The sequence below is a fragment of the Podarcis raffonei genome, chromosome 3 (genome assembly GCF_027172205.1).
Source record: "Podarcis raffonei isolate rPodRaf1 chromosome 3, rPodRaf1.pri, whole genome shotgun sequence".
NCBI classification, from domain to species: Eukaryota; Metazoa; Chordata; class Lepidosauria; order Squamata; family Lacertidae; genus Podarcis; species Podarcis raffonei.
This window is the reverse complement of record NC_070604.1, coordinates 118,687,971-118,698,797: the sequence shown is the minus strand read 5'-3', so window position 1 is coordinate 118,698,797 and position 10,827 is coordinate 118,687,971. Positions and strand designations below refer to the sequence as shown.

The following is a 10,827-nucleotide window of genomic DNA, read 5'->3' as shown; positions in this document are numbered from 1 at the left end:
TACCAGCTTTTCAAAGCACTTCATGATTATAGGTGTGAGTGCTACTGGACGAAAGTCATTCAGTTCTTCCGGGTTAGGTTTTTTTGCTATTGGAACGATAATAGAGGACTTTAGGCAGGATGGAACAATAGCCTGGGCTAGGGATCGATTTAAAATCCCAGTGAAAACTCCTGCTAGTTGATCTGCACAGTCTCTCAATACCCTTCCAGCTACCCCATCTGGCCCTGTGGCCTTCCTTGGGTTGATTCCCTTCAACACCTTCCTCATCTCTTCTTTTTCCACAGAGACTACTACATTCCTTTGTACTGATGATGGTGATGGTAGTGATGATGGCAAAGCCTTCCCAGGGGGTGGTGGTGGTGGTGGTAAAGCCTCAGCAGGTGTTGCTGCAGATGTTACTTCAAAACGGGCAAAAAAGGCATTCAAATCCTCTGCGAGGGATGCCCCTCCCTCGTCTGCCAGGGAATCCTTGGATTTATACCCTGTTAATTCTTGTACACCTTGCCACACCTGCCTGGTGTTGTTACTTTGTAGATGATTCTCCAGCCGCTGTCTATACGCCTCCTTTGCTACACGGATACCTCTCTTTAGATCCGCTCTAGCTAAGCTGTACAGCGACTTGTTTCCACTTCTGAAAGCAGTATTTCTTGCCTTTAGCAACCCCTGGACCTCCCTTGTCATCCAGGGCTTCCTGTTTGGGTAGATCTTTATCCGGCGCCTTTGTGTTACATTGTCAGTGCAGAACCTGATATAGTCCAACACTTGCTCAGTATGAGTCTCTATATCCTGTTGGGCGAATACCTCCCAATTGGTGTCATGAAAACAGTCTTGTAGTTGTTGGCCAGCCTGTCCTTCCCTTTCTCCTTTCCACCCTAGAAGATGACAAATCCCCCTTTCTCCTTCCCAACCCTGTTTCTGAAGCCGCTTCACTCTTCTGTTCAAAACCCCCTGGAGTCTCTGTCAGTATGGCTGTAGATCAGGGGTGATGGCATCTCCAGATCAGAAACATCCAAAGGGCAATGGGTCAGTGTCCAGTCCTGGTACTTTCATGCCAAAGGTTCTTGGAATTGAATGTGGGACACTTCACATGAAATATATGGGACCGGATCCTCAGCTATCTAAACAAGGTGGAGGGGGAACGTTTTGTGCCTCTGCACAACCATGCCTGCTAACACCTCCTTCTCATGGGCGTAAGGTCCCATTTAGGCTTCAATAGCAAGGGCGCTCGTGCTTGAAAATAAACAAGAGAAGTAATAGGGCTTTTGGATCTGCTTTTATTGCAAGGCACAACTCATGTAAGCCTTGAAAATGTTGCTTTTTTATAATCTGGATGCTTTGGGGAAGACGTCTCTAGCTGGGGATGAAGCGGGATCCAGCGGATCTCAAAAAGAGAGGGAGCATCTTCCATTTTTCAAAGTCAGCCATTTCTTATCTACGTCTGCAACATAAAAACCAGCAACAAAAAGACAACAGTTAACTCCGTTTCATAGCAAGGTGACTATGTTTGAGACATGAAAATACAAAGCAAGCCATGTTGGTCCATAAGAAGCATTTCTTCAACAAAAACAAATCTATATTGTGGCCATAGACCAGCATAAGGAGGGAGAGATACAATCATTTAAAATCTTTTTCAAAAAATGTTTTGAAAAACTAAAATAAGTTAAAACTTATAAGATTCTATAAGAATCCAAAAGAAGATAAGAGAACATTAGACAAGTCCGTAAGAGCAGAAAAGGTTAGTAGTATATAGGACTACAGCTATCAGTCTACCAAGCACTCTAATACGAGTCCTCATTATATCTAGTTTGTGGTACAGGTCATCATCCGACCAATTTTGAGCACTGCTGTGCAGAATCTGGCAACGATGTCCGTTGCAGCAGGGTTTGTATCTGAAGGCAGCAGGGAGTTACTGAATTGTCCTGTGCACTGGCAATAACAGTTGGGGTCCTGGCTAGATCCAATTGGCGCTCAGTGTCTACAACATTTCTCCCCCTGTTTGTTGATTCATCCTTAGAGTGGTGTGGTTCCTCCACTCGCAGAGGACCTCTGAATCTCTTTGTTGTTTAGGCTGATACACCTTAGCTTTCACCCTGTTTTACATCTTCCTCCTCCTCACACTTCTCTGTCTTGGAGTTTCAAAGGAGAAGCAGGCCGGCCAGAGCACAGATGGGCAAGAGAGGCCAGCAGGCTGTGGCCTTCAGAGCAGGACACAAGTGGGAAGAGTTGGAGACACTGAATTATAGTTGTGATTCTTGGAAGAAGAGAAACAGATGGAGTCTCCCCATTGCTTTCTCCATATAGGGACCCTTGGTGTTCTTAAGAAATCTTCCCAAATTTCTTCCATGAAAATAGGGACATCCTGTTTTATTATGAATAATAATTTTACTATTTATACCCCACCCATCTTAAGTGTACTCAGGATGTCTGCAGAACTCCAGAAACATACTTTTTAGTACCTTTATTTCAGATCCTATAGTTTATGTGTAATTTGTTCAGTTTGTGTGTTTTTGAATGATTTAAGACCACATTTCATATGTTGTAATTATGTTGCCCCCCTCATCTTGCAAGCCACCTTAAGCATGGTATGAACTATGGAAAGGCAGCACTCCAATAAAACTATGTCTGGAGGTATACAGTGGTACCTTGGTTCTCAAACGCCTTGGTAGCCAAACAACTTGGAAACTAAACACTGCAAACCCAAAAATAAGTGTTCCAATTTGCAAACGTTTTTCGGAATCTGAATGTGCTCCATTTTGAGTGTTACGCTTGCATTACGAGTGTTATGCTGAGGACTGTCTGTTTTTCCTATTTATTTTCCCTTTTTGTTTTTGTGGCTCTTTTGTGTATTGTTTTTGCGTGGCTATTCCCTCCCCCTCCCACAAATGGAGTAAATAAAGACACAGGACACCAGAATTTAGGTTAATGGGCGAAAAATGGCCACAACTTTATTGATTACAGGAAAGAGCGGTATTGGCTTAGGCATTGGCCCTAACAGACTATCCGGTTCTAACCGGGAAGGGTTAAACACCAGCAGGGGGAGCCCCCGAGATGCACATCCCTAGGCGCTCCCCAAGGGGTTACCGCTCGGGAGCGCGCTTTAGGCCCTAGCCTCCGTAGGTTTCGGACGAGGCGACGCCCCTCGGAGTCCTTTAACGAACTACCCTTCAAGAAGTGGGGGAGGTGATGGCGTTCCTCCCCCCCGATCTCATTTGCATAACAATACCCCGGCCAATGCCTAACCGCCAAGACCAAGAAGTTGTGACGTTTGCTACGAGGTAGGCGAAAAAACCAAGTGGCTTCAAAATTCCAGCCAATTAGCCAAATGGAAAAACTCCTACCAGGCCCCTTGCGGCGACCAGCCAAAGCCCATAGCAAAGTCTGAATGCTAACCTAAAGGGCGGGTGGGTGGGAAAACACAGCTGCTGCGAAGGAGGAAAAGGGGCGAGCCAAGGGCTGCCCCGACCTTAAGTGCCCCTAGGTCGGCCCGCCCCTGCTGCCAGCCGATTGGCTGAGGCTGCAGGAGATGAATAATAAGAGGGAATCCCTGGTTCCCGCGGGGCTGACACCAGCCCCGCGAGAGTGCGTGTGGGCGGGGTCATGAGCCCGCAACACCCCCCCCTCCTAAATTCGGGAGTGGCTTTCTGACTGTTTGGAACCCAGTTCAGCCACTGATTGATTGATTGTGGGTTTGCAGTACATTGTTGATTGTTTTCACGTTATGGGTCAATGGTCTCATTAGATAGTAAAATTCATGTTAAATTGATGTTTTAGGGGTTGTTTTTAAAAGTCTGGAATGGATTGATCCATTTTGCATTAATTTCTATGGGAAAGCACACCTTAGTTTTGGAACGCTTTGGTTTTGGAACGCACTTTCAGAACGGATTAAGTTTGAGAACCAAGGTACCACTGTATAGCCATTCAGCTAAGTACCCACCATTCACATCTTAAAAGAGTGAGCTCTGTTGCCATAGAGAGGAATGGATGTGCCTTCTCTTATCTCACCCAACTGGAAGCCATGGGATCCTAGGATGAAGAATTCTTCCTGGTAGGCACATGTGCATGCAATTATGCCTAATATACTGTAATGAGTGGGCTTTGTGGAGCTAGTTTCTGTAAAAGCCTGGGCTACTTCCCATCCTGTAATCCTGTGGCTGGAGGGGCCTAGAATCTATAAGAGGAAACTTCCAGATCTGGTCTGGTCAGTTTAATAACCCCAAAATTCAGAGACCTGTGAATTTGGAAGGATGACTATATTTCAATTGGCATACTTTTTAAATGAACGCAACTCAGTTTGATTACTATTTAAAGGGAAACTGAACAGAATTTCTTCTCCCTCTTGTACCACCCTCCATATTTTGTCACTCTTCATTTTCCACATTGTGGCCCAGTCCACCTCACTAGACTATTTTGAGGGATCCTCACCCCCTCTTAGTCTTCCTTTCTAATGCTGTTTTGGGCCTCTCCACAAGCCATGCCTGCTGAAACCTCCGTCTCATGGATGTAAGGTGCCATTTTGGCTTCAGTAGCAAGAACACTCATGCTTAGAAATGAAAAACAGAGGAGAAAAGGCTTTTGGATCTGCTTTTATTGCAAGGTTCAAGCTCACGTGAGCCTTGAAAATGTTGCTTTTTTCAATCTTGATGCTTTGGAGAAGAAGTCCATAGCTGGGGATCAAGCGGGATCCAGTGGCTCTCAAAGAGAGGGAGCATCTTCCACTTTTCAAAGGCATCTATTACTCCTCCCGTCTAAAACATAGAAACCAGCAACAAAACAACAACAGTTAACTCAGTTTCATAGCAAAGTGACCATGTTTGAGACGTGAAAACAGAAAGCAAGGCATGTTGGACCACAAGAAAGATTTCATGATAATAAACCATTGGGTAGGCATAGGTCTGTTTCAGTTTTTTCATTTCCAGGAACTATGAATTACATAGATTCACCTTTCGATGAGAATTAAATGCAGTCTCTCAGACACCCCTACCCCTGGGGTACTTTTTTTTTTAGTTATAATTAAATATGTCACAGAATAGTGAGTGAGCTTTCAAGGTCTCCAATATTCTCCTGCAGACTGGATGTTATGCACAGCAGGGATTTGTTGTCTTTGTGGTCCTAAGGAAGAGTTCTGGGTTAACAGGAAGCTTGCTCACCATTTTGTGACAATGTTTTGAGAAACACGGGAGGTACTGGCACCCTGGGGTTCATTCCGTCCAGTTGCTAATTTCTCTGTATGCACCCAAGACAAAAGTCTACTGCCTCAGGTTCTTTCTTTAAAAGATAAAATAATAATGAATCTGCTTGGAATTGAAAGTGGGAGATTTGCCTGGAATGTATGGGATGTGAAACTGAGGTAATCTTAAATGGTGGAGGGCAGGACACCACACAGAGTAAGTGCCCAGCATCTGTTACAGCTGCAGAATAGACATCCCTTAGGCACTGAGATAAACAATGGATGAAGCTGCACAACAAATTAAATGTGCCCATCTGGTGTGGTTTAGGGATTTGGCAAAGGAGATCTGGCATAAGCTCAGAGGGCAAAGGGGCCAAAGACAGCTGGACCAGCCATGAGGCAGGTGAGGACCCTGCTTCTGGTGGCAGAAGCCCCTCAGACAACAAACCCATTGGTGACCCTCCTGCCCCACTGGTTCTGCCTGTGGCGAAAGAACTCAGCACCATCTTGCTTAAAATGGGCAACAATGGTAGTGCCACTTCTGTGCCTGCAACCAACAGGGTATGGTGTGTGTCAGTGGCAGATCAGGCCATGGCAGGAGGAGCAGGTAGATGGGCTTAGGAGCTGTGCTGGCAGAATGGCAAAGCAGCCATTACCATTTTGCATCAAGCGGCAATATGGGATGTGCCACCCTTGGCTGATTCTGGCATAGGTATTTTTATTTTTATTTTTGCAATGGAGCACTTGTGCTTGCAGGCAAAGGATGATCAGTTTAGGGGACTCTGCATTGGGTACTTAAAATGATCAATCCAGAGGGTAACGGGAGAGGGGTAGGAGGTGTAATTCTCTTTTGGTAAGCTGAAATTACCTTTTGCAACAGGGATATTCAAAAATACATCTTCCAATCCTTTTATAATTCTTGGGACATTCGAAAGGGTAGCAAGTACCATTGGCATTATGGCATTGCCTCTTATTCCTAGGTTCCTGGTACTGTGCAGATCCTGTGCAAAGAGAGAAACAAACATAAGTGGGGACAAGGAAGTTAAATCACAATAGAATGAAAGAGAGGAACAACTCCACAGCCCTTTGAACAGGAGTGGCTCTGTGACGCTCTGGGTGCTGTGGCATCCCAACTCCTACCCCCCCACCCCACCCTCCCTGCCAGTGGCCACTGGTGTTTACCACCCTTGCTATATTCACAAGAAGAAATGGTAAATGTGCTTATCCAGATATTTGCTCATGAGTGGAAGGTGTCAGTCCACGAAACAGGACAGCAAGAAGTGAGGCACACATGGCTTATACGTTATAGAGAAACTAAAGCCTGGAACTGAAGCCATCAGAGCCCCAAGGACTACCCAGAATAAAAGGCTCTAAATTACCTCAAGAAACATTCCCCACTAATTAGAAACTATATACCCCAAATTTATTGGCAGACCTGTGGAAGAGACAAATCAAAATATTTTGTAAAACATATTCCATAAATTTGCATAGAATTCCATAAAATCTAACCAAACTGAGAAAAGAAGAGGCTACTTTTGTTTTTCCTTACCAGTTTTACATGGAAAGCCATTTTCCATATATTAAAAAAAGGTAAAGGACTCTTTTGACAGTTAAGTCCAGTTGCAGACAACTCTGGGGTTGCGGCGCTTATCCCACTTTACAGGCTGAGGGAGCAGGCGTTTGACCACAGACAGCTTCCGGGTCACGTGGCCAGCATGACTAAGCTGTTTACCTTCCCGCCAGAGCGGTACCTATTTATCTACTTGCACTTTGATGTGCTTTCGAATTGCTAGGTTGGCAGGAGCTGCGACCGAACAATGGGAGCTCACCCCGTCGTCTGGATTCAAACCGCCAACCTTCTGATCGCCAAGCCCAAGAGGCTCAGTGGTTTAAACAACAGAGTCACCCATGTCCTTTTTTCCTTATATTACTGTGCCATAATGAAGACAACATGTGAACATCAAAGCACAGCCATCCTCTGAAAGGCAGCTCTCCCTCCAAGTAATGTGTTTAAAAAATGTACCTGAAAAAGTGTAATTTCATGACAATAGCATGAAAATATAGGTTATAATAGGGGAAATTGCATAGCAGTTATGGGCATAATGGGGGAAATTCAGCAACACAGTGCATATTTTCCCTAGTAGACACACTTTGGTAGGCAATTTTGTCAGATATATACATTTTTATGCAAAGAATTCCCACTAAAGAGATTACCACTAAAGAAACGTCTCTAGAAATAAAAGTGAGCTTCCTTTGCAAGGCCACAGAACAGCAACTGTACTCCTCTCCCTCTTCCACCCCAAAATAGGCTGGCAGGTTTCCCTCTGTCTTCTTCCTCTCCATCCCTTACCTGGGGAAGCCAGGAGCAGCAAAGAGAGAACTGCGAAGCACAGGTGAAGGATCTTCATGGCTCAAGATGAATTGTGGTGGCAAAGCCAGCTTTTAAGCCAAATGGAGCCCCAAACTTGCCAAGAGAGGGCAGGGAGGGAGAAGCAGATTGCATAATTGTAATTTCTTTGGGACGTTGTGACTTAGGCTGACGTGGACGAGAATGTTGACAAAATCACGTGCCTCTGCAATGCCATTCCTGCATTCTGTCAGTCATAGCAGTTTCCACTGAAGATCACAAACATTCAGGTATGCTGTATTCATGTTACAGAGGGAGATAGCTTAAATCAAATGAAACATTTATGAGGAGGATGCAATGCCCCACATAGGCAGTGCTAGGGGGGATGTATCCCTCAGGTAAATGACTCACCCCTCACCTGTCCCCACCACATTGCTGGACCCTTGCGGTTACCTGAAGGAAGGGCACTTTTCACATGCTCACCTCCCACAATGATTATTCTTAATCTGGCCAAACTTCGATTCACAAAATGTTTAGGGGTATGCGTTACCCCTGCATCACCCCAGGAAATAGCACTGGTAGTAGTAATAGCTTCAAACAGTTCTTCCAAAAAAAGAGAGATTCAAGTCCACCGATTGAAGTGGTTGAGTGGGACATGCAGGGCAAGGAGATTTCAAAGGTGAAATGGTGGACTCTTTGCTTACTTGAAGGAAAGGCAATCTTCACATGCTCTCTTGTCCTTTTTCTCATTCTTGCAATCATCATCATCATCATCATCATCCTTTTTCGCAAACACCTTTTTCTAACTAGACTCAAAGCCACTTACAAAAATATTTTCAAAGGGGCTCTGCTTCTCTGCTTGTTACACCTGCCATGTCCACTCTGCACCCCATAATAATTGGCCAACCTGTCCTTTCCTTTCTCCTTTCCACCCTTGAAGATGACTAAGCCCCCTTTCCCCCTTCCCAACCCTGTTTCTGAAGCTGCTTCACTCTTCTGTCCTGCGCTCCTTGGAGTCGCTGTTATTTGTGACTAAAGACAAGGGTTAAGGGATCTCCAGAACAGAAACATCCAAAGGCCGATGAGTTAACCTTCTCTGCTTTGAGGTTTCATTTGAGCTTTCATGCTCAGGCCTGGTGCTTTCATGCACAAGGTGCTTGAAACTGAATATGGAACCCTTTGCAAGGAATATATGGAACCTAATCCTCAGCCATCAGACTCGGGTGGCGCTGTGGTCTAAACCACTGAGCCTTGGGCTTGCCAATCAAAACGTCGGTGGTTCAAATTCCCGTGACGGGTTGAGCTCCCGTTGATCGGTCCCAGCTCCTGGCAACCTAGCAGTTCGAAAGCACACCAGAAAATGCAAGTAGATAAATTGGTACCGTTCCTGCGGGAAGGTAAAAGGTGTTTCCGTGCACTGTTCTGATTTCGCCAGAAGCGGCTTAGTCATGCTGGCCACATGACGTTGAAAAACTGTCTGCGGACAAATGTAGGCTCCCTCAACCAGTAAAGCAAAATGAACGCTGCAACTCCAGAGTCGTCTGCGACTGGACTTAACTGTCAAGGGTCCTTTACCTTTTAATCCTCAGCTATTCAAACAAGATGGAGGGGAGAAGATCACACTGAGCAAATGTCCAGCAGCTATTGAAGTTTTTCGGATGGGCAGTTATGGTAATCCCTTTCCACTGAGATAAACAATAAATGAAACTGCATATTAATCTAAACATGCAAATACCATGTGATTGAATAATTCGACCAAGAAGAATTGGCAAAACCTCACAGAGCAAAGCAACCAAAGACAGGGCTGATCCCAGAGCCTTGAGGCAGGTGAGGATGCTGCTCCAGGTGGCAGAAGCCCCCAACCAGGCAGAATGCCCCTGGGTGCCCCTCCTGCCCTGCTGCTTCTGCCAGTGGAAGAGAAGCACCAGCATCATCAGCACTGATTTTGGACAAAATCCCTGCCATTTGGCGCAATACGGGAAGTGCCGCCCTAGGCTGATTCTGCCATAGGTGTCTTTTGCAATGGACAAAGTATTGAAACAACTGGCTGCACAACCAATTAAGCTTGCAATCAAAGGACGATGTATTAAGGGACCACTTAAGTAATTGATGCTTTGTGTAACGAATGGAACAGGTAGCTGGTACTCACTGCTCTATCAAAATGACATTCTGTGTAATAAAAAGGTTGCATTAGAGATACTTTGTAAAGCCAGTGGTTGTTTAATTAATGAAAAACCTAATTATTGTTACAATTATGACAACTGCTTATTTCTGTTTCTGACGGAATAGAATGGCTCTAAGACACAGAATGGAGGGAAGAGGCAGGGAGGAGAGATGAGTTTGTATTGATGCAGTTTTTACATAATGGAGGAAATAATAAAGGTTTAATGGAATACTCAATTGGATATAGCAGAAAAATGCTATATTAAAGGAGGTTAAACTGGAATCAGATAAATGATCATCAACTTGTAAAGAAACCTATGGTTCATGTTAGCAGGCATCATAAAAGTTTTACGTAATGAAACTATTTTCTCAGTTCACTGGCTCCCTATGCCTAAATCCGAGAAGGGATGTCCATTTAGGGTGGTAGCCTAAAGCTACTCAGATCAGAGGCTCCTGAAAATGATTGATCCAAAAAATGCTACAAGAGGGGCATGGTGCGGGGAGGAGAAATAATACTTTCCTCTGGACACTTGTTTGATTCTCCTTTGCTAAGCTGAAGTTCCCTTCTGCAACAATTATACAGTGGTGGACAGATCCCAATGTCAGTGAAGACAGCAGGACAAACGAATGGGAGGCAGATACAATCAGTTTGTGATAGGCCATATCCTGTGTAGAGGAAGAACAAATACCATGGTCCACAAGTAAAAGGAAAGTTCATTCATAAGAGGAAGAAACGGAGGCACAACTTCATAGATCAAACAAAAAGTTTATGAGGAGAATAGGCAGTGCCAGGGGGATGTATCCCTCAGGTAAATAACTCACCCCTCACCTGTTCCCATCACATTGCTGGACCCTTGTGGTTACCTGAAGGAAGGGTACCTTTCACAATAACAATTGGCCAACCTGTCCATTCCCTTCTCCTTTACACCATAGAGGATGACCAAGCCATTTACTTACTTACTTACTGTGGCGATCACACAGGGCCCCCGGACGTTTGATGGTCTATTGACCCTGTGCCACCACTGTGATTGCTTTCTTCGCTGCCACCACCCCGCTTCTCACAGGGACACACGGAGTCCAGACAGTTGTTAACATTAACAAATAATCAAGTTTATTTTTAAATGCAGGAACAAGCGTATGGTTTCAGTTT

The 10,827-nt window shown here is 44.8% G+C and overlaps 1 long non-coding RNA gene across 1 annotated transcript; it reads right to left on the bottom strand.

The window, feature by feature from the left end:
- Positions 1–4,567: 4,567 nt before the first annotated feature.
- LOC128411422 (uncharacterized) lies at positions 4,568–8,349 on the bottom strand. The gene is made up of 3 exons (XR_008329802.1): positions 7,518–8,349; positions 6,036–6,168; positions 4,568–4,745 (listed from the first exon to the last, which is right to left on the bottom strand). It is a non-coding gene; the product is annotated as an uncharacterized LOC128411422 (long non-coding RNA).
- Between the last annotated feature and the right edge of the window lie 2,478 nt (positions 8,350–10,827).